The sequence below is a fragment of the Leucoraja erinacea genome, chromosome 7 (genome assembly GCF_028641065.1).
Source record: "Leucoraja erinacea ecotype New England chromosome 7, Leri_hhj_1, whole genome shotgun sequence".
In the NCBI taxonomy this organism is placed as follows: Eukaryota; Metazoa; Chordata; class Chondrichthyes; order Rajiformes; family Rajidae; genus Leucoraja; species Leucoraja erinaceus.
Window position 1 is genome coordinate 21,035,570 of NC_073383.1, and position 23,368 is coordinate 21,058,937.

Here is a 23,368-nt window from a genome sequence, read left to right on the forward strand (position 1 = left end):
TCTCTCTCCTAACCCCATTCTCCTGCCTTCTCATAGCCTGATTGCTGTTCCTTTAATCATGAAGAGAAGTAGAGAGAATCCAGGGAATTTAAGGTCAGTGAGCCTTATGTCAGTGGTAGGGAAACTTTTGGAGAGGACTCTTACTCCCATTTGGAATAGAATGGGTTGATTAGGGACAGTCAGCATGGCTTTGTACATGGCATGTCGTGTTTTATTAACAATTTTTTGAGGAGGTGACAAAGATGATCAATGAGGATAGGATGGTGGATGTTGTCTACATGTCAACTGTCTTATTGATAGAAGACAGCGGGTTGTGGTGGAAGGACAATATTCAGGCTGCAGGTCTGTGAGCAGTAGAGTTCCGCAGGAATCTGTGCTGTGACCTCTGCTGTTTGTGATATATATAAATGGCTTGAACGTATATGAGTTGGTTATTAAAATTTAACATACCAGTGGTCTCCTCTCAGCCTGATCATCTTCCATCAGAAATGGAAGAAGTTAGGGATTTAACAGTTGATGAGAAAGTACAGAGCAAGGAAACAAAGTTGGGTGGGGTGGTGGGATGCAGTGGTTGTGGGGATGGGATGGTGTCATAGTAAAGGTCCCTAATAAGATGGAGGACAGTCCAGTAATGATAAATAGGCAGAAAAGAACGTGGTGCCTGGCAAAAAGAGTTGGTAATGGGATAATTTAGTAACAAAAGATGAGATCAGTGGACGTTTTGTTCAGTTTATTGTTTTACGTGCACCGAGGTACAGGGAAAAGCTTTTGTTACATGCTAACCAGTCAGCGGAAAGACAAAATATAATTACAATCGAGACAATCGAGACAATCGAGAATTACAATGTGACAAATAAATGTATCTTGTATCTTGACATTCTGTAGACAAAAATGCTGGAGAAACTCAGTGGGTGAGGCAGCATCTATGGCAATATCCTTTAGCACAAGATAAAGTCCAGTAAAGTCCGATTGAAGATAGTCCGCAGGTTTCCAATGAGGTAGATAGTAGCTCAGGACCACTCACTAGTTGTTGATAGAATGGTTCAGTAGCCCGATAACAGCATATGTCCAGTCTAAAGAAGGGTTTCGACCCGAAACGTTGTCTATTTCCAGGTTGAAGAAGGATTTTGACCCAAAATGTTAACTATTTCCTTCACTCCATAGATGCTGCCTCACCTGCTGAGTTTCTCCAGCATTTTTCTCTACCTTCGATTTTCCAGCATCTGCAGTTCCTTCTTAAACATTTAGCAATATTGCCAACATGTGTTGATGGTGAAAAATATAACAGGAACGATGTTAATCTACAGTTGTTGAAGAACGTTGAGACCAGACAACTGCAAAGCAGCCAATGAAATAAATAAGAATATAACTTTTACAACTGATTACTAGTACACAAGGTCAGTTCAGGAATGAGATTGAAAGTCAAACCAGTGAAGTAAACAAACCTGTTCAACCAGATTAGAAATGTTGTGTTCAGTTGCCAGGCGATACTTTGGACATGTTCCGCCTGGCTGCTGTTTGTGCTGATCTGCGGTGAACTCCACCCTTCCTCCATTTTCATCACAAGATTTTTCAGAAATGACACAGAGATTAGAAATGTGCAGTCTGGGTAGATGGTGTGCAATAACAAATAAGGTTGTAAAGTTGGATCTCAAAGCGTAATATAAAGCTATATATTTATTAACATTTTATAAATTGAACCCTGTGTAACTAATGGCAATAAAAATAGTTTTACATGCTTTCAAACCCAAGTGAAAAGACTCCTAAAAATTAAAAACTGAATTGCTTATACAGAACTAATGAGGCATCTTGGTCAGCATGGACGAGTTGGACCGAAGAGCCTATTTCCATGCTGTACGACTGTCTCTATTACACAGTGCACCTGGGATTGACATGCATGCTATGCCACTCTTTGTATATTGGTCCTTTAAGAAAATTAAATTGTACTTTTAAACTTCTTTTCCCTTATTTTAAAATATGAATCGATCCAACATTGAAGACTAGTAGGTTTTACTAGTCTTCAGAGAGAATGATTCAGTTTCTGATATCTAACTCAGAAAGCACAACAATGCCTCTACTTCCTTTGAAGGCTCAGAAATTTCGGCATGTCCCAAACAACTCTCACCAACTTCGACAGATGCAGCGTAGAAAGCATTTTATCGGGATGCATCCCAGAATGGTTTGGGACACAGTTCCATCCAAGACCACCAGAAATTGCAGAGTTATGGATGCATCCCAGACCATTCCTTCCATTGACTCCATTTATACAAAACCTGCCTTGCCAGCATAATCATGGATGAGTCACATCCTGGCCACTCCTTTAAGTCAAGTCAAGTCAAGTCAAGTCAAGCCAAGTCAAGTCAAGTCAAGTCAAGTCAAGTCAAGTCAACTTTATTTTCACCTACACATACAAGATGTACAGTGAAATGAAAGTGGCAATGCCTACAGGGTTGTGAAAAAACAACAGAACAACAGAACAGAACCAGTATTTACATTTTTTTTAAAAAAGCCACAACAGTAATTACGCCCTGGTGAGATCAGAGTTTACAGTCCTGATGGCTTGTGGGAAGAAACTTCGTCTCATCCTCTCTGTTTTCACAACGTGACAGCAGAGGCGCTTGCCTGACTATAGCAGTTGGAACTGTCCTTTGCTGGGGTGGTAGGGGTCCTTCATGATCTTGCTGGCTCTGGATCTGCACCTCCTGGTGTATAGGGCCTGTAAAGGGGGGGGACCTGGCCACACAGTCATGTGTGTACAGGGAGTACAGTAGGGGGCTGAGGACACAACCCTGGGGGATCATGTGTTCAGGGTGAGGTGGTTGGAGGTCCGTCTCCCCATCTTGACCACCTGGGGCCTGGCGTTGAGAAAGTCCAGGACCCAGGCACACAGGGGAGTGTTCAGTCCCAGTTCTAGCAGCTTCTCAGCAAGTCTGGTGGGGACTATGGTGTTGAAAGCTGAACTGAAATCAATGAACAGCATCCTCACATAGCCCCCTTCTTAGGTATGTTACAAAACCTACCTGAATCGTCATTGGGAATCTGCCCACAGCCAGGTCCGCGATTTTGGCGCTGTTTGGAGGGGGCGGGTTTAAAACGCGATTTTTACTAGGCTGTACTAATCGCAGATGTTCAGCCTAGTAAATCATTAACGAAAAATCGCTGCAAGACCCGGTCGCAAAAGGTATTATTAGTTTTATAGGCCTCGATAATATAGTTATAATAATTTTAAAATTACTGTCTCATTCCGCAACCTCTCGCAGCCCCAGGGTTTTATAAAGCAAACAATTAAAGGTATGTACCTTATTTTTACATTAAATGGGGCATATATATAACCCTATATATCAAGTTATCTATAGCGAGTAGTTCATTTTGGGCTTTTTATATCCCGCAGTATTTTTCTCGGCATTTGAGGGCACTAATCCAGCGCGATGTCAACGTTCTAAACCAGCGCGTTCACATGAACCCACTAGAAAGCCGATTTAAATGGGCATTTATTTACAGCAATTGAACACTAAATTCCTTCCATTTGGCCTATAAATTAATGTAAATTAGATATAAAAATCATGTTATATTGTGAATTATTTGTGAATAATCTTTGGACACTTAGGCTATTTAAAAATGTTAATCTTTCCTTAAGAAATGGGCTTTTGACTATCCAAGATCACAGCTTTTTTGTTATGTCCATTGAAAATCAATAGGGAACAAGATGCTAATTTCCGAGTATGAAAATGGCCAAAACTTTTTTAATACTTGAGATATGAAAGTGAATTTGGTGTCAAATTAAACTTATTGTTATGCTTTATCTGATGGAATAAATTGCAGACTTGATTTTTAAAATCTCAAAATTTTGTAACATTGCTACCCTTCTGGCTGTCAAGGTGAGAAGAGCGGTGTGCAAAATCTGGGAGGCCGCATCGTCCGTAGATCTGTTCGGACGGTATGTGAACTGCAGCGGGTCCATGGTGCGAGGGAGGAAGGCGCAGATGTAGTTCTTGATCAGCCTCTCGAAGCATTTCAAGACCACCGAGGTGAGGGCCACCGGTCGGTAGTCATTCAAGCAGGCTGGAGAGGCATTCTTAGACACTGGTACAATGGTGGATTTCTCGAAGCAGGCACGGACCATGGACTTGGCCAGGGAGAGGTTGAATATTGTGGTGAACATTGGAGCTAGCTGATTAGCACAATGTTTTAGTACTCGCTCAGATATACCATCTGGGCCTACAGATTTCCTCGTGTTCACACGCGTCAGAGCCCTCCTCACGTCGTGCTCGGACAATGAGAATGTGTGTACATCCCCAGCGGTGGACCTCCCTCCAGCCTCGCTAGCCAGCACGCTGGCGGTGTTGTCGTTAGCCGGCAAGCAAGGGGTGATGTTGCCCGTCTCAAATCGTGCGTAAAAAGAGTTCAGGTCATCAGCTAAGGAGGTGCTGGCACTTCCGGTTTAGGGGGGGCTGCTCTGGTAGTTAGTTATAGTCCGTAGCTCCTGCCAAAGGCGTCTGGTGTCCTGCTGCTCCATCCTGTCCCTGTACCTTCTTTTTGCGTCCTTCACCGCCCTTCGCAGTCGGTAGGACTCTGCCTTGTAGCTATCCATATTACCTGGCGGATGCCAGGCCGGAGTTGTAAGCAGCGATGCGAGCATTCAAAACAACACGAATGGACCTGTCCTCCCAGGGTTTTTGGTTATGAAAGATGCTAAACCTTACCATGGGGATGATTGTTGCAATGAAGTCTGTGACAGCTTCTGCAAACTCACTGACGTCTTTTTCTCACCTCTCCCATCAGGCATAGAAGAGTGAAAACTCAAAGGTTTCCAAAGGTCTTTTATTGTCACGTGTACCAATTAAGGTACAGTGATAACCGAATTACCTTACAGCCGTACTAAAACAAAATAACAAGACACATAAAGCCATAAAGGTTAACATAACCATCCACCACAGCGGATTCCCCACATTCCTCACTGTGACGGAAGGCAATAAAGTCTAACCTTGTTCTGTCGTACAGAAGCTCCTGCAGCTGGCAGTCAAAGCCCGCACGTTGGGGCGATCGAAGCTCCCATGTTGGGGAGGTCGAAGCTCCCATGTTGGGGAGGTCGAAGCCCCCATGTTGGGGAGGTCGAAGCTCCCATGTTGGGGAGATCAAAGCCCGCACGTTGGGGCGGTCGAAGCTCCCATGTTGGGGAGGTCGAAGCTCCCATGTTGGGGCGATCGAAGCTCCCATGTTGGGGAGGTCGAAGCTCCTGCGGGTTGGAGCTCCAGAAGTCGGTCTCTAACCAGAGACCGCGAGCTCCACGATGTTAAAGACTGCAGGATCCGGCAGTCGGAACTCCCGAAGTCGGTCTCCAGCAAAGGCCATCAACTCCATGATGTTAGACCGCAGTGTGGACGGAGATACGATAAGGAAATCGCATCTCCGTCGAGGTAAGAGATGTAAAAAAGCTTCACACCCCCCGCACATAAAACAAGCTAAAGAACACTAAAAACATACATTTAACACATACTATTAAAACAACAAAGAAGGAAGGAACAGACAGACTGTTGGCGAGGCAGACATTACCAGATTCAGGGACAGTGTCTTCGCAACTATTATCAGGCAACTGAACCATCCTCGACTTCCCTTCAAAAGTCTGTTTGAATTGGCAGAAATACTCCACCCTTATTTTTCCCCCGCAAATTGGAGGAGCAGCACCTCATATTTTGCTTGGGTCGTTTACACCCCAGCGGTATGAACATTGACTTCTCCAATTGTCCTTGCGTTCTCCCTCCTTCCCCTCCTCTTCCCAGCTCTCCCACAGCCTACTGTCTCCGTCACTTTCTTTATTCTTCCCCCCCCCCACCCCCACATCAGTCTGAAGAAGGGTCTCGACCCAAAACGTCATCTATTCCTTCGCTCCATAGATGTTGTCTCACCCGCTGAGTTTCTCCAGCATTGTTGTCTACCTTCACCCTCATTAACAATCAGTATGGGAGCACCTCAAGGCTGCGTGCTCAGCCCCCTGCTCTACTCACTCTATACTCATGATTGTGTAGCCAGGCATAGTGCGAACTCCATTGTCAAGTTCGCCGAAGGCACTACTGTTATGGGACAAATTACAAATGGCGTTGAGTCAGAGTATAGGAGTAAGATCGACCGACTGACCAAATGGAGCCAGCACAACAACCTGGCTCTCGATACCAGTAAAACCAAGGAACTGATTGTGGACTTTGGAAGAGGAAGGATGAGGACCCACAGTCCTGTTTATATCAATGGGACGATGGTGGAGAGAGTCAAAAACTTCAAATTCCTGGACGTGCATATTTCCGAAGATCTTCCCTGGACCCAGCATACTGATGCAATTATAAGGAAAGCACATCAGCGCCTCTACTTCCTGAAAAGATTACGGAGATTCGGTATGACAAAGAGGATTCTCTTGAACTTCTACATGTGCACAGTAGAGAGCATATTGACTGGTTGCACCATTGCCTGGTTCGGCAACTTGAACGTCCGGGAGCGGAAAAGACTGCAAAAACTTGTGAACACTGCCCAGTCCATCACCGGCTCTGTCCTCACCATCATCGAAGGGTTTTATTGGAGTTGCTGCCTCAAAAAAATAATTATATATATACACACGCACACATATATATATGCCTATATATATATATATATATATGTATATATATATATATATACACACACACACACACACATATATATGCCTATACACATACACACACACTCACACACACACACACACACACACACACACACACACACACACACACACACACACACACACCACACACACACACACACACACACACACACACACACACACACACACACACACACACACACACACACACACACATATATATAGTGTTTAAGAGGGAACTGCAGATGCTGGAGAATCGAAGGTTACACAAAAAATGGCATATCTTGAAGAGATAACGCAGTGGATGGCATATCTTGAAGAGATAACGCAGTGGAGGGTAACCACATATATGTATAGGTATGTTGCGAGTATTAGTAGATATACACACTGAACGTTTCTTTTCTCTCTCTCTCTCGTTTGTCATATCATACTATGTTTGCATATTCTGTTGCTCTGCAGCAAGTAATAATTTCATTGTTCTATCTGGGACATATAGAAACATAGAAACATAGAAATTAGGTGCAGGAGTAGGCCATTCGGCCCTTCGAGCCTGCACCGCCATTCAATATGATCATGGCTGATCATCCAACTCAGTATCCCGTACCTGCCTTCTCTCCATACCCCCTGATTCCCTTAGCCACAAGGGCCACATCTAACTCCCTATTAAATATAGCCAATGAACTGGCCTCAACTACCCTCTGTGGCAGAGAGTTCCAGAGATTCACCATTCTCTGTGTGAAAAAAGTTCTTCTCATCTCGGTTTTAAAGGATTTCCCCCTTATCCTTAAGCTGTGACCCCTTGTCCTGGACTTCCCTAACATCAGGAACAATCTTCCTGCATCTAGCCTGTCCAACCCCTTAAGAATTTTGTAAGTTTCTATAAGATCCCCTCTCAATCTCCTAAATTCTAGAGAGTATAAACCAAGTCTATCCAGTCTTTCTTCATAAGACAGTCCCGCCATCCCAGGAATCAGTCTGGTGAACCGTCTCTGCACTCCCTCTATGGCAATAATGTCCTTCCTCAGATTTGGAGACCAAAACTGTACGCAATACTCCAGGTGTGGTCTCACCAAGACCCTGTACAACTGCAGTAGAACCTCCCTGCTCCTATACTCAATCCTTTTGCAATGAAAGCTAACATACCATTCGCTTTCTTTACTGCCTGCTGCACCTGCATGCCTACCTTCAATGACTGGTGTACCATGACACCCAGGTCTCGCTGCATCTCCCCCTTTCCCAATCGGCCACCATGCCGATTGACATATGACAATAAAACACTCTTGACGACTCGGACAGGTTTAGAGGATATGGGCCAAACGCATACATCTACAGATCCTCTCTTTGTCACTGTTAGGTACATGCTACGTAGTAGGATGTGTGGTGAGTTTACACTGGGGGACATAGTGTTTTAAGTAATTATGTAAACGGTAACACCTTTAATGGACAAATGGGTTTGTGAGAATTAAATTAAAAGTATGATCCATGTGTTGATTTCTTTACCACTTGATACAGATCCAGAATGGTCACTACCTCTTTTAGACCTTGGTCAGTGCCATCAGTGGTGTCACTCGGTACCTCACTCAATTGTATTCTGAACAATTATTTCCCCCTCAGAATTGTGCAACATTTAACGTGGATGTGCACTCAGTCATGAGAGGTTGCAGTAAAAGATAATCACAGGAGTCACAAAGTGCTGGAGTAACTCAGAGGGTCAGGCAGCATCTCTGGAGAACATGGATAGGTAACGTTTCAGGTCGGGACCCTTTTTCAGACTGAAGAGTCTGAAGAAGGATCCCAACGTGAAATATCACTTATCCATGTTCTCCAGAGATGCTTCTTGACCCCATGAATTACTCCAGCACTTTGTGTCTTGTTTTATAAACCAGCATCCGCAGTTCCTTCTTTCCATACTATGATCAGGAGGTTATTTAGTTCTGAAAACTCCCAGGTCCATGCCAGCGTGACGGTACACTACAGGTTCTGGGCCTCCTATGAGATAGTTTATAGTAAGTAATGGTGATGTAGGTCTCTGCGTTGTTGACCAAACAATATGACTATGTGAGGACACCAGGTCATGCTTTTACTTGGCTGCTCTGTCGGAGAGAATGTGGACACAAGATATTAGAGTTTAATGATTAAAGGTGAGCTTCATCACAACTGGGTTGTGGCCAATGTAACTTTACAATTTGTTTTAGATCTGAACAGCACTGGCATGGCCAGAATTAGTTACCATATCGATTGCCGTTGATCTTGGTGGCTTTCTAGAGCAATTTGAAGGTTAACCACATTGGTAGATCTAGAAGTGGTGAGTCTGAGAAACGGTCTCGACCCAAAACAAGTCTGAAGAAGAATCCTGACCCGAAACACCACCTATCCATGTTCTTCAGAGATGCGGCCTGTCCTGCTGAGTTACTCCAGCACTTTGTGTACTTCTGGAAGATCTGGGTTCTTGCACAGCCCACACCAACTATTGGATCGCAGACATCCTCTCCAGCGGACATTAATGACTCCAGGGTACACAAAAAAGCTGGAGAAACTCAGCGGGTGCAACAGCATCTTTGGAGCGAAGGAAATAGGCAACGTTTCGGCCCGAAACGTTGCCTATTTCCTTCGCTCCATAGATGCTGCTGCACCCGCTGAGTTTCTCCAGCTTTTTTGTGTACCTTCGATTCTCCAGCATCTGCAGTTCCTTCTTAAACATTAATGAATCCAGATTGGTTACTATAGCAGTTTAATAGTTTAGTGGTCATTGTCACTAAGATTAGTTATTAACCATGAACATTGTTAAACACATATCTCTGGATTGTTAATCCAATCTCTAGACTGCCCATTTGGATGTTTTGATGTTTAGTATATTTTCTGAACAATGCTCACAATTCAAGTCTTTCTTGGCCGTACCACGTGTCAGTTAGGAGTTATGTGCAGTTGAGAAAGAGATGAGCAAGTTGCCTTTGCTGATGAACAGTGGTCAACCAGTTTGTTTTACAACAACCTAATGGACTGGACTTGATGAAATGTAGTCACAAAATGCTGGAGTATCCCAATGAGGCAGGTAGCTAAAATGGATAGGTGATGATTGGAGTTTGGACCGTTCTTCAGGCTTCAGACCCTACCAGGAACATCACCTATCCCTTTTCTCCAGAGATGCTGCCTGACCCGCTGAGTTACTCCAGCATTTTGTGTCTGTTTTGTATAAACCAACATCTGCAGTTCCTGGGACTGAAGAAGAGTCTCGACTCGAAATGTCACCTATTGCTTTTCTCCAGAGATGCTGCCTGACCTGCTGAGTTACTCCAGATTTTTGTGTCTATCTGCAGTTCCTATTTACTATTGAACCAGAGATAATAGGTCTTGTCATGTTGAAGGAAGGTTGATTGTCATGTAATCCATTCTAGTCAGAGATTAAATATATAAATGTATTGTTACAAAGAATGAAGCACAGACTGTGACTAATGAATTTCACATGTACTGCATAGAGGGGTTCCAGAACATTTATTTTAAAATTAACCTGATAATGAGATTTTAAATCCATAACAACTTCCATGCATCAATGTATACTTTTAATTAAGAAATCAGTGTGAAAATCCAGTCACTGGTGAAGAAAATAACTCAGCCAACCTTCCCCAATTTCTTCAGAATTAACCCTAGTCACGCTGCTACTGAGAAGATCTTTTAAGATTTTTTTTCCTGAAAATAAATTTTAATCAGAATTTTAAAAATATACAAAACAAGAATAGTGCAAAAACTCTTCTGACATTCCCACTGTTTATCCATTCATCAGAGTTATATTTGGTAGTGTTTGCAAGCTATTATACCAAGCACCCTTGCCACCCATCTGGCCCCAATCAGGGTTGATATCCTTTCCCTTGCTTGAGGGGTGGCTCCACCGGACCCTGCCTCCCCAATGTTTCACAGCGGAAGGACCCTAGATTGTGATCCTTCCCCACAGAGCCTTGGCGTTGGCTGCACCAAACTTCATCGAGTCCCTCAGCACATTCAGATTCAGATTCAGATTCAATTTTAATTGTCATTGTCAGTGTACAGTACAGAGACAACGAAATGCATTGTCGTCATGCAGAGACAATGAAATGCATTGTCGAAATGCATTGTCGTACAATGCTCTTGTAGTCTGGAATGGCCCATTCGGCAACATTCCCTGACGGACATCTCACTCTGCTGGGAGATCAATAGTGTCGGGCAGACCAAAGAACATCTTTCACCGAGTTGATGATCATCCAGCAGCTGAGCTTAAGACATATTAGTCTGAAGAAAGATCTCGACCCGAAACGTCACCTATCCTTTTTCTCCAGAGATACTGCCAGACCCGCTGAGTTACTCCAGGACTTTGAGTCTATTTTTAAGACATGGTCTTGGAGTCTATCAATGTCCTTTGTTATTGAAGTTTAATGCATTGTTTGTGCATCTATGGTTAAATGCAAAGGTTAGAATAGAATAGATCAAGAGAGAGTTAGATTTAGCTCTTTGGGCTAAAGGAATCAAGGGATATGGAGAAAAAGCAGGAACGGGGTACTGATTCTGCTCTCCACACCTCGAACATCTGGCGGTGAAGTGCCGTCCCTTCTACCTCCCAAGAGAATTCGCCTCCGTTATCCTGACCGCGGTCTACATCCCACCCCAGGCAGACGTCCGTCTGGCGCTGGAGGAGCTGCACGCCGTGGTCAACAAACACCAGACGTCTTACCCCGAGGCATTTACCACCATTGCTGGGGACTTCAATAAGGCGAACCTCAAGAAATCACTCCCCAACTTCCACCAACATGGCTCCTGCTGCACCAGAGGACCTAACACCCTCGACCACTGCTACATCACCATCAAGAATGCCTATCGTTCTATCCCTCACCCTCACTTCGGTAAGTCCGACCATACCGCGGTGCTGCTTCTTCCTGGCAGCAATTGAAGAGCGCACCCCCAGAAGTGAGGACAGCACATAGCTGGTCGGGGAGGGGGGGGGGGGGGGAGCAGAAGAACAACTCCGGGACTGTTTGGAGTCTGTAGGCTGGACTGTTCAAGGACTCGGCAACGGACTTGAACGAATATGCCACAGTCGTTACAGACTTCATAAAGAAATGTGTGGAGGACTGCATCCCTACAAAAACCTTCCGAGTGTTTCCCAATCAGAAACCTTGGATGAACTTTGAGATCCACAGTCTCCTGAAGTCCAGACACAGGGCATTCACCTCCAATGATACAGTGGCCTACATGAAGACCAGATACGACCTTGGTAAGGCCATCAAAAAGGCCAAAAGGGACTTCTGCTCCAAACTGGAGGATGAGACAGATGTTCGGCAGCTGTGGCGGGGCCTGAATGCAATCACCTCCTACAAGGCGAAACCAGGAGGCAGCTCGAATGTCGGTAAAACATCACTCCCTGACGAGCTCAATGCGTTTTACGCACGCTTTGACAGGGAGAATACTGATGTGCCTTCCCGATCCCCCATTCGCTGTGATGGCATTTCAGTCTCAGTCACAGAGGCCGACGTCAGGAAATCCTTCAGAGGGATGAACCCCCGAAAAGCACCTGGTCCTGATGGTATACCCGGTCGTGTTCTAAAAACCTGTGCGGACCAACTGGCGGGAGTTTTTACGGACATTTTCAACCTCTCACTTCTGAGGTCTGAGGTCCCCACCTGCTTTAAAAGGGCATCAATTATACCGGTGCCCAAGAAGAGTAAGGTGACGTGCCTCAATGACTATCGACCAGTGGCACTAACGCCGGTGGTGATGAAGTGCTTTGAGAGGCTGATCATGGAGCAAATCAACTCCTACCTCGACAAAAACCTGGACCCACTGCAGTTCGCTTACCGCCACAACAGATCAACAGTGGAAGCGATCTCGCTGGCCCTCCACTCCACTCTGGACCACTTGCACAACAAAAACTCATATGTCAGGCTGTTATTCATCGATTACAGCTCGGCATTCAACACAATCATCCCCTCCAAACTGGTTACCAAACTCGCAGAACTGGGTCTCTGCGCATCCCTCTGCAACTGGATCCTCGACTTCCTCATCCACAGACCACAGTCTGTTCGTATTGGTGGAAATGTGTCAGCCTCGATAACAATCAGCACGGGAGCACCTCAAGGCTGCGTGCTCAGCCCCCTGCTGTACTCACTCTATACCCATGACTGCGTAGCCAACCACAGTGCGAACTCCATCATCAAGTTCGCTGACGACACCACTATTGTGGGGCGTATCACTGATGGGGATGAGTCAGAATATAGAATGGAGATTGAGCAACTGTCCATATGGTGCCAGCGCAATAACCTGGCCCTCAACACCAGCAAAACCAAGGAACTGATTGTGGACTTTGGAAGGAGTAGGAGGGGGATCCACAGCCCCATTTATATCAACGGGTCGATGGTTGAAAGGGTCAAGAACTTCAAATTCCTGGGCGTGCACATCTCTGAAGATCTTTCCTGGTCCGAGAACACTAACGCAATTATCCAAAAAGCTCATCAGCGCCTCTACTTCCTGAGAAGATTACGGAGAGTCGGTTTGTCAAGGAAGACTCTCTCTAACTTCTACAGGTGCACAGTAGAGAGCATGCTGACCGGTTGCATCGTGGCTTGGTTCAGCAATTTGAGCGCCCTGGAGAGGAAAAGACTACAAAAAGTAGTAAACACTGCCCAGTTCATCATCGGCTCTGATCTTCCTTCCATCGAGGGGATTTATCGCAGTCGCTGCCTCAAAAAGGCTGGCAGTATCATCACAGACCCACACCATCCTGGCCACACACTCATCTCCCTGCTACCTTCAGGTAGAAGGTACAGGAGCCTGAAGACTGCAAGAACCAGGTTCAGGAATAGCTACTTCCCCACAGCCATCAGGCTATTAAACCTGGCTCGGACAAAACTCTGATTATTAATAACCACTTTCTGCTAATTGCACTTTAGCAGTTTATTTATTCATGCGTGTATATATTTATATTATGGTATATGGACACATTTATCTGTTTTGTAGTAAATGCCTACTATTTTCTGTGTGCTTAAGCAAAGCAAGAATTTCATTGTCCTATACAGGGACACATGACAATAAACTCACTTGAACTTGAACTTGATTTTAGATGATCAGCCATGATCATATTGAATGGTGGTGCTGGCTTGAAGGGCTGAATGGCCTACTTCTGCATCCAGTTTTCCATGTTTCTATGTTTCTATTAGGGCCCTCCGGACTCTATTTCACCACAGTCTTTATCACATAAGAAACTTGTTGAAAGGTAAAGCATTAGATGTGTGTTAATGTGGCATTTATTCAAAGGATTACCACAATACACTCACGAACAATCAAGACTAGTACTTTTAAGTATAGGTGAATACGCTAGTAACTTGAATAGGAAACAGGTTGCAGGACAAGAGATCTTTCCCAGTTTCTTCCCAGCTGTTATCAGGTAAGTGAACCATCCTACCGCAACTAGAGAGCAGTCCTGAACTACTATCCACCTCATTGGAGACCCTTGGACTATCTTTGATCGGGCTTTACTGGCTTTGTCTTGCAATAAACATTATTCGCTTCATTCACGTTATCATGTATCTGTACACTGTGGATTCGTACACTGTGAATGGCTTCATGTAGTCATGTATTGTCTTGCCGCTGAATGGTTAGCATGCAACAAAAGCTTTTCACTGTACCTCGGTACACGTGACAATAATGGAATGGAATTGATCAGAAACTAAAAAGGAAATGTATCCATGGAGGAGAGGACTTGGCTGAGACCAGAGAGAGGACTTGGTAGGGTCCCGTTTTGAAAAGTCCCCTATCCATGTTTTCCAGAAATGCTGCCTCACCAGCTGAGTTACTCCAACACTGTGTTCCCTTTGTGTAAACTAGCATCAGCAGTTCCTTGTTTCTACCTTTACATGTAACATTATGTTAACCTTTACTATGCTGGAGTTGTAGTAAACAAGGATGTAGATGTAGATGAGACTTTGGAAGGCATACAGTAAGAGTTGATAAAGAGTAGGTATTAAAAACGTCCAGTGCATTTAGGTGGACAAATCAATTAGTCCACCTAAATTAACTAATTATATGCTTTAATTTCAGGTCATCCAAGTAAGATTGTTTCATATTTGTTTCAGAATGCTTCAATCTATAATAACTGAAAATTTATTTTAGTTCTCTTAATTTTTAAGAAAGTTATGGGCTTTTGACTGTCCACGATCACAGCTTTTGTGTTAAGTCAATGGAAAAGCAATAAGGAACAAGATGCTGATTTCCAAGTATGAAAATGGCCATAACTTTTTTAATACTGAAGATATGAAAGTGAATTAGGTAACAAATTAAACTTATTTTTATGCTTTATATGATGGGTAAATTGCAGACTTGAGTTTTAAAATCTCAAAATGTTGTAACATTGCTACTGAAAGACTATTTGACTCCATGACCCTATGGCAGAATTAGCAGTCATCTGGATAATTGTGGTTTGATTAAAGAAAGCCAGCATAGGTTTGTTAAAGTCATATTGTGTCCAACTAACTCAATAGAGTTTTCTGATCGTAACAGAGAGAGATGATGTGATGTGCATGAACGTCTAAAAAGTGTTCGATAAAGTGTCACATGACAGGCTTGTCATCGATATTAAAAGCCATGGAATAAAAGAGGCAGTAGAATGAAGAATAGACGAATATTGGCTTTGGAGTGGGAAATCGAGTAATAGGCCTTTTCACGGGGCGACGACGCAAGATGTAGCCAGAGTGAAGTGGTCGTGGTCTAGCACGATATCACACGATATAACGGGGGGGGGGTAGACAAAGAGTTCCCACGGTACTCGGCATTTCTGTTATTTGTGCGAGTGACTTGTCCGTCTCCCGAGCTTTCCCGTTAAATCTTGAATGACATTGTAAACTGTCAAGTGTAATTAAATCATCACGTGGCACAAATGATGTCACTTTTATTTTCACACACTATAAATATCCTCCCTTGGTTGAATTGGTATATACACACACAAAGCAGAGTTTTACTGTGTATGTGGGAGACACAGATGGAGTGAGCACAGTTACTGAGGCAGAGTCTCTCAGCCTGTGTGAGAGGGAGGGAAGGAGAGAGAGAGAGGCACACACAAGGTGGATGTGAAATCTCACCTGCCTGTTTCAGTGACAGACACCCGCCGCCAGTAAATGAAGACACCCCCATCTGTCTCCCCCTCCTCTCCCTCGACTCCCCCACCTTTCCCTCCCAACTCCAGTCCCGTCCCGACCCCCTGGGAAACTGAAGGGAGCAACAATTAACTGCTGCCTGCCCGCTGAGTTAAAGAATTCCCACGGTAAGACGATGTTAGTTGCGCCCAAGTTTAAATTTCCAACGTGTGTTTCAGAGTAAATAAAAAACTGTCTGAATCAGCAAGTTAGACACAAAATGCTGGAGTAACTCAGCGGGCCAAGCAGCATCTCTGGAGAAAAGGAATAGATTCCATTTTTGGTCGGGACCCTTCTTCGGGATGATTGTAGGGGGGAACTGGAAGCAAGAAAAGACCGGGACAAATCAGGGCCAACAACAGATGACCTCAGCAGGGTATTTTGAAGAGGGGTCCCGACCCGAAATGTCGCCTAACCCTTTCCTCCAGAGGTGCTGCCTGACCAACTGAATCACTCCAGCACTTTATGTCTATATTTGGTTCCCTGGTAGGCCAATTGCTGGCTATGGGTAGTGTGATCCCAAGAGGGAACCATCGTTGCAAACCTTGGACTGGTTAACCGACAATTACTGCATGGGGGAGGGGGGCGGGGGAGAGAGAGAGTGTGTAAGTTACCTAAAATTAAATAATTCAATGTTCATAGTGAACACGGCCACAAAATGTTGGTGTAACTCAGCAGGTAAGTCAGATCTGGGAAGAAAAATATAAAAAGCTGGAGTAAGTCAGCGGGTCAGGCAGCATCTCTGGAGAAAAAGTATAGGTGGCGATTCGAATCGGAACCCTTCTTCAGACATCCTAATCGGAATTGAGTCTGAAGATGTGTCTCGTCCCGAAACATCACCTATTTTTCTCCAGAGATGCTGCTTGACTCGCTGAGTTACTCCAGCTTTTTGTGTCTGTCTTCGTTTTAAACCAGCATGTGCAGTTCACTCCTTTACACGGGTCTCTGGAGAACATTGATTGGTAGCGTTCCGGACCCTGCTTCGGAAAGGCATCGATCGCTGGTCGGCGAGGACTCCGAGCTGTATCTCTCAAAGAAGTACACGTGAAAAATTTCTCACGGACCATAAAAATGCGGGACCTTTCAGTAAAGTCCCTTTTAAAGATTATAGTTATTTTCTTGTTTGAATAAGTTGATGTCCATATGCGGATGCAAATCTTTATTTTTTAAATTAAATCCCACAGAAGACAATTTTTACTCACCTTCTGTCCCCCCTGTCCAGCTTCCGGGTTCACCGTTCGCAGGAGTTCCCACGGTACACACGCAAGAGTCAGTACGGATATCGCACTGGCCACTACGTGCATATAATGTTGCAATGTTCAACCACAAGTGTACAAGTCACTCTTGGCGAAATTCAAGCTTGTTTAAATTTTCTCCCGAGTCACCAAGTTACACGAGTACCTGCCGTTAGCGCCACGGTGGTCCACGAATGCCGTACGGTTATCGCAAGAGGTTCCCACGATGTTCAACTCTGGTTAACTCTTGCGTCAAATCGCCCCGTGAAAAAGGGGTTTAATAATGAAAGGCTGTCACCCAGACAGGAGAGCTGTTCATGGAAATGCCAGGACCGCTACTTTTCTTATTATTTATTAATGTCTTGAATTATGGTATTGAGGGGCAATTTCCAACATTTACTGATGTCGCCAAATTTGGAAGTATGGAGAATAAGGTGGATGGTGATGGTTGGTGATAGACTTCAAGAAGATATAAACAGGTATAGTCTGAAGGAGGGTTCCGACCCAAAACGTCACCTATTCCTTTTCTCCAGAGATGCTGCCTGACCCACTGAGTTGCTCCAGCATGTTGTGTCTATCCTTGATATAAACCAGCATCTGCAGTTCCTTCCTCGACAGGTTAATAGATGGGTGGATCGCATGAAATTTAAGAGTGAAAATTGCCAGGAGCTCTGGGATGGAGTATTACAGCCATGAGGAGACACCTAGTGGCTGGTATAGAAACCATCGGCCATCAGGTGTCTGTATTGGGGGAATGACTGACTCCATGGGTTACTTTTCGTGACAGGGCAGCTTGAAAAACTGGTTAAATGGGTTCCTTAGCTTTGTAAGGAGACATACAAAATCAAGGAAGTCACAATGAGCCGTTGTAGAATATTGGGTTGGGCCACGACTGAAGCATTTTGTGCTTTCTGAGTGCTGCACTAGGAAAGATATAAAGGTTTTTCATGTTCATAGGAGCAAAATTAGGCCATTTGGCCCACCAAGCCTACTCCACCATTCTATCATGGCTGAACCATATTTCCCTCTCAACCACATTCTCCTGTCTTCTCCCCATAATCCCTGACACCCTTACCAATCAATCTCAGCCTTAAAAATATCCATTGGGTTGGCCTCCACTGCTGTCTGTGGCAATGAATTCCACAGATTCACCACCCTCTGACTAAATACATTCCTCCTCATCTCCTTACTACAGATACGTTATTTTTATCTGAGGCTATGGCCTCTGGTCCTAGACTTTCTCACTTTCAGAGGGTGCAGAAGAGTTTTACCAAAATGATTCCAGGGAGGTTATGAGGCAACTGTATAAAAGACTAGTTAGGCTAATTCATTAATGACAGTGAGTTGTGGTGGAAGGTAGATATTCTGGTTGGTGAGTAAATTTGCAGACAACACCAAATTTGGAGGAGTTGCAGACAGTGAAGAAGGCTGTCTGAAGATACAGAAGGATATAGTTGATTAGCTGCAGAAATGGGCGGAGAAATGGCAGATGGAGTTAAATCTGAGCTAGTGTGAGGTATTGCACATTGGGAGGTTGAATGTAAGGGGAGAAACATTTACAGTTAATGGCAAGACCCTTTACAGCATTGACGTGCAGAGGGATCTTGGAATCCAAGTTCATATCTCACTGAAGTTGGCAGCACAAGGGGATAAGGTAGTAAAGAAGGCAGATGATATGCTTGCCTTCATTCTAGAGGCATTGAGTATAAGAGTCAGGCAGTCATGATGCAGCTCCATAGGACTTTGGCTAAACAGCTGTTGGACTATTGTTCGCAGTTCTGTCACCCCATTACAGGAAAGATGTGGAGGCTTTGGAGAGGATGCAGGAGGTTAGTTAAATTGCTGCCTGGATTAGAGGGTTTCAGTTGCAGGCAGAGGTTGGACAGGCTTGGATTGGTTTCTCTGAAATGCCGGACATTGAGGGGAGACCTGATAGAAGCACATAAAATTATGAGACGCATCAATAGGGTAGAACCTTTTTTCCCAGGGTGGAAATATCCAACACTAGAAGCCATAGTTATCAGGTGAGAGCTGAAAACTGTAATGCAAGTGTTTTTACACAGAAAGTGGTGGGGGCCTGGGAAGCATTGTCAGGGGTGGTGGTGGAGGCAGATAGGATAGTGAAGTTTAAGGGGCTTTTAGATAATCACATGGAAGTGCAGGGAATAGAGGGATATGATATTTTAGATGATATTTTTCTAATATCCATGTGCTGGCCCAGCTGAAAAATATCACAAACCCCCTGCTGGACCCTCTGCAGTTTGCATATCGGGCCAATAGATCAGTGGATGAGGCTGTCAACCTAGGCCTACACTTCATCCTACAGCACCTAGACTGCCAGGGGACCTATGCGAGGATCCTGTTTATTGAGTTTAGCTCTGCATTCAACATCATTGTGCCAGAGCTACTGCACTCCAAACTCTCCCAGTTGACTGTGCCTGAACCCCTCTGTCAGTGGATCACCAAATTCCTGACAGACAGGAAGCAGCAAGTGAGGCTGGGAAAGCACATCTCGGACCCGCAGATCCTCAGCATAGGAGCACCGCAAGGCTGCGTACTCGCCCGTCTCCTTTACTCTCTCTACACCAACGACTGCACCTCCACAGACACCTCTGTCAAGCTTCTCAAATTTGCGGAAGACACAACCCTGATTGGACTGATCCAGGAAGGGGAGGAATCTGCCTACAGACAGGAAGTGACACATCTGGTGTCCTGGTACCTTTGTTACAACCTGGAGCTTAATGCTCTTACGACAGCGGAATTGATAGTGGACTTTAGGAGAGCTCCCCCTCCCCATTCACCATCAACAACACCACAGTTACATCTGTGGAGTCCTTTAAGTTCCTTGGAACCATAATCTCCAAGGAGCTTAAATAGGGGGCCACCATCAACTCCACAGTCAAAAAAGCCTAACAGAGGATGTACTTCCTGTGGCAGCTGAGGAAACACAATCTGCCACAGGCATTGATGGTCCAATTCTAGTGTGTCCTCACCTTCTCCATCATTGTCTGGTTTGACTCAGCACGACAAGCACGACATCCAGAGGCTGCAGCGAATCATTCGATCAACTGAGAAGGTTATTGGCTGCAACCTTTTTCACGCAGAGAGTGGTGAATCTCTGGAATTCTCTGGCCACAGAAGGTAGTTGAGGCCAGTTAATAGGCTATATTTAAGAGGGAGCTAGATGTGGCCCTTGTGGCTAAAGGTATCAGGGGGTATGGAGAGAAGGCAGGTACAGGATACTGAGTTGGCTGATCAGCCTTGATCATATTGAATGGCGGTGCAGGCTCGAAAGGCCGAATGGCCTACTCCTGCACCTATTTTCTCTGTTTCTATGTTTCTATGTTTCTAACCTTCCCCCCATTGACAAACTGTACACTGCAAGGGCCAGGAAGCGAGCGGGTAAGATAATCTCTGACCCCTCTCACCCTGGCCACAAACTCTTTGAATCACTTGCCTCTGGAAGGCGACTCCGGATTGTCAAAGCCGCCACAGCCAGACATAAAAACAGCTTTTTTTCATGAACAGTAGCTCTACTTAATAACCAAAAGTCTGTAGTCTCCTTTTGCTCCGGTATTTTATTTCATTCACATGTTTAAACTATAATGTTTTATTCTTAATGTTTTAATGTTTTATGTTTTATTCCTAATGGTTTACTGTATGTCGTGTTGTTACTCGTGAGCGGGGCACCAAGGCAAATTCCTGGTATGTGTACATACTTGGCCAATAAACATATTCATACATTCATTCATTCATTCATTCATTCATTCAACCATTATACTGAGTAGCACAGTTTCTATAAAATGGGATAGTTTTGTGCACCAATTGTTATTTCTGTCAAAATGTAGTGTAAAATTGTAATCCTTGGAGGTACACTATGGTTACATCAAAATGTTCCAGGAAATTCTTGGTCATAATTTCCTATGTCCCACAAGGTCCTTCAGGATTATGTTATCTGCTTATCTATCCTCTCAGCATTTTAAACCATTATGTTAAACTTGTGATTGTTTTGATAATGGCATATATAATATTAAGAGAGGAACTGTAATAGAATTGTGAGAAACCTATTCAGGATGCAACAACAATTTGGGACCTTTGAATTGAATTGTCTTACATTTTCTATTGTGGGAAAAATTAATTTGAATTGCATTTTGTGACTCAACTTCATTTCATTGCAATGCTTTTTAAAAATAATTTAATCTTCCTTTATTTTCTGTCCTCCATTTCTGTATTACAGTAAGGAAAGCAGCAAGTACTGATGCAATGCCCAAAACTCGACAATGCAATTAGTTCTGTTAAGGTGATGGCCATGTCATGATTTCCATCTTGCATTATACCCACTGTGTTGAATAATACTGACAGGGGACCTTTCAAAGCCTAATTCTCCAAATGTTCTTATTAATTAACAAAAACAATTCAGTTTACAAGAACTTCCTAAGCTGTGTTCTCCAAGAGGTTCGTTAAAAATAAATTTGTGGATGGGAAGGGAATGGAGGGTTATGGTTGGTGTCAAGTTTTGTTCGGCACGGACTAGAAGGGTCGAGATGGCCTGTCCCTAATTGTTAAAGTGCCTGGTGATATTGTTTTTTTGCTACATTGTTTTTGGAGGTGCTGTAGGAATATTGTAGTTCTTGGCGATTCCAAAGGGGCAAATTATAAGGTTTTGTCCAATTTTGATTGAAGAGATTATACCAATTGTAGCATGCAGTGTTGATATCTACTACCTTCTAACCATGATTGTGGAGCCTCAGAGCCCATTCTGAGCATATTAGTAAAATATCATTATTAGTCAAAGAGCTGCGGACTCACCATCTTGGGGCTGGCCGGCTTCGGAGCTTGGAGAGCTGCGCTGGTGCGCGGCTGTGACCCGACTCCGGAGCTTGGAGGTTCCAGCCGCTGGTCCGGTGGACGCTGACATCGGGAGCTCGCAGGTCCCTGGTGGGAGACTGCTTTTCGGAGCTCCCGCAACAGCAACTTCTCCCGCCCAAGTTGCGGGCTTGAAAATGACCTGGAGCGGGGCCTTGCATCGCCCGGCGCAGCTTTAATAACCGCGGGACTTACCATCGCCCGCCGGGGGCTTTAACATCGGGAGAAGAAATCAAACACAGGGGAGAGATAAGACTTTGCCTTCCATCACAGTGAGAAGGAGATTCACTGTGATGGATGTTTGTGTAAACTGTGTTGGCTGTGTGTCTTGATTCTTTTCTTGTTGTATGTCTGCAGAAACCAAATTTCATTTGAACTTCTTTTGAGGTTCAAATGACAATAAAATTGTATTGTATTGTATTGTATTCCACTAGTTATTTTCAATTGGATATATCTCTCTAAAATAATGGGTTTATTAAAGCACGTGTTTGACTAATCTAATTGAGTTTTTTCATGAGGCAGCAGCAAAAGGAATAATACATTTTGAAGGCACCAAACTTGAAATTGGAATCATGATGATATTAATAAATGTAATTTTGGTAGAACGACCAAAGGGAGTCTTAAGAAGGGTCCCGACCTGAAACATTGCCTGTTGATGTTCTCCAGAGATGCTGCCTGACCCGCAGAGTTACTTTACCAAATCAATGATCCGAAGGCTCGGCGGTTGGCGGGATTAGGAACCTACCTGAAGGCACATCAGACCGCAGGGCCCGTCCGAAGTCTCATCAGTCGACGGAGCCCGATGGAAGGTTCATCGGTCGGCGGGACTGGGAACCTGCCCGAAGGCTCGTCGGTTGACGGGGCCCGCCGGAAGGCTTGGCATCGATGGGGCCCGCCTGAATGCTCGTTGGACGTCGGAACCAGGAGGGAGCTGGAGACATCGGATGCGAGGAGCAAGGGCCAGTATGAGGGTGAACCGGGGTAATGCCTCCAGCGCCTTCAAGGTCAGGTGCAGGAGGGGCTTCCCTGACACAAAGATGGCCAGACGAGGAGAGGGGCGTCACTTCGTGGGAACAGCTCCAGTACATCGAGCTTGCAGGCTGACCAGACTTTGGATTTTGGAAATGATGCCCAAACATGTGTAATATATGCAAAAAGGATTTCACTGTGCAGTTGCATACGTGACAAATAAAGAACCTTACCATTATTTCCCTTTGTGTTCTTGCTTAGGAATACAGCATCTGCAGTTTCTTGTGTCTCAGACGAAAGATTGTAGCAGGTGATCAGCTCGCTCCCTCTCTTCAGTTCCTAATGTACACAGCTCTTGCACGCTGCTGGTGTCAGGACCACTGAATTATGGATTTTATTTCAAAATATTAACCTGTAATTTGTAGAGTTTTTATACACTCCACCAATTCATCACATTAAATGACTTGAAATATCCAAGCGTAAGAGTGTTTTTAATTGCAAATTGTATTGAGGTTATA

General features: G+C 44.4%; 1 protein-coding gene across 1 annotated transcript in view; it reads right to left on the minus strand.

Annotated features, from left to right (window-relative positions):
* The window catches only part of hnrnpa3 (heterogeneous nuclear ribonucleoprotein A3), an 81,489-nt gene that overhangs the window by 15,564 nt on the left and 42,557 nt on the right, over nucleotides 1-23,368 (minus strand). The window lies entirely within an intron of this gene.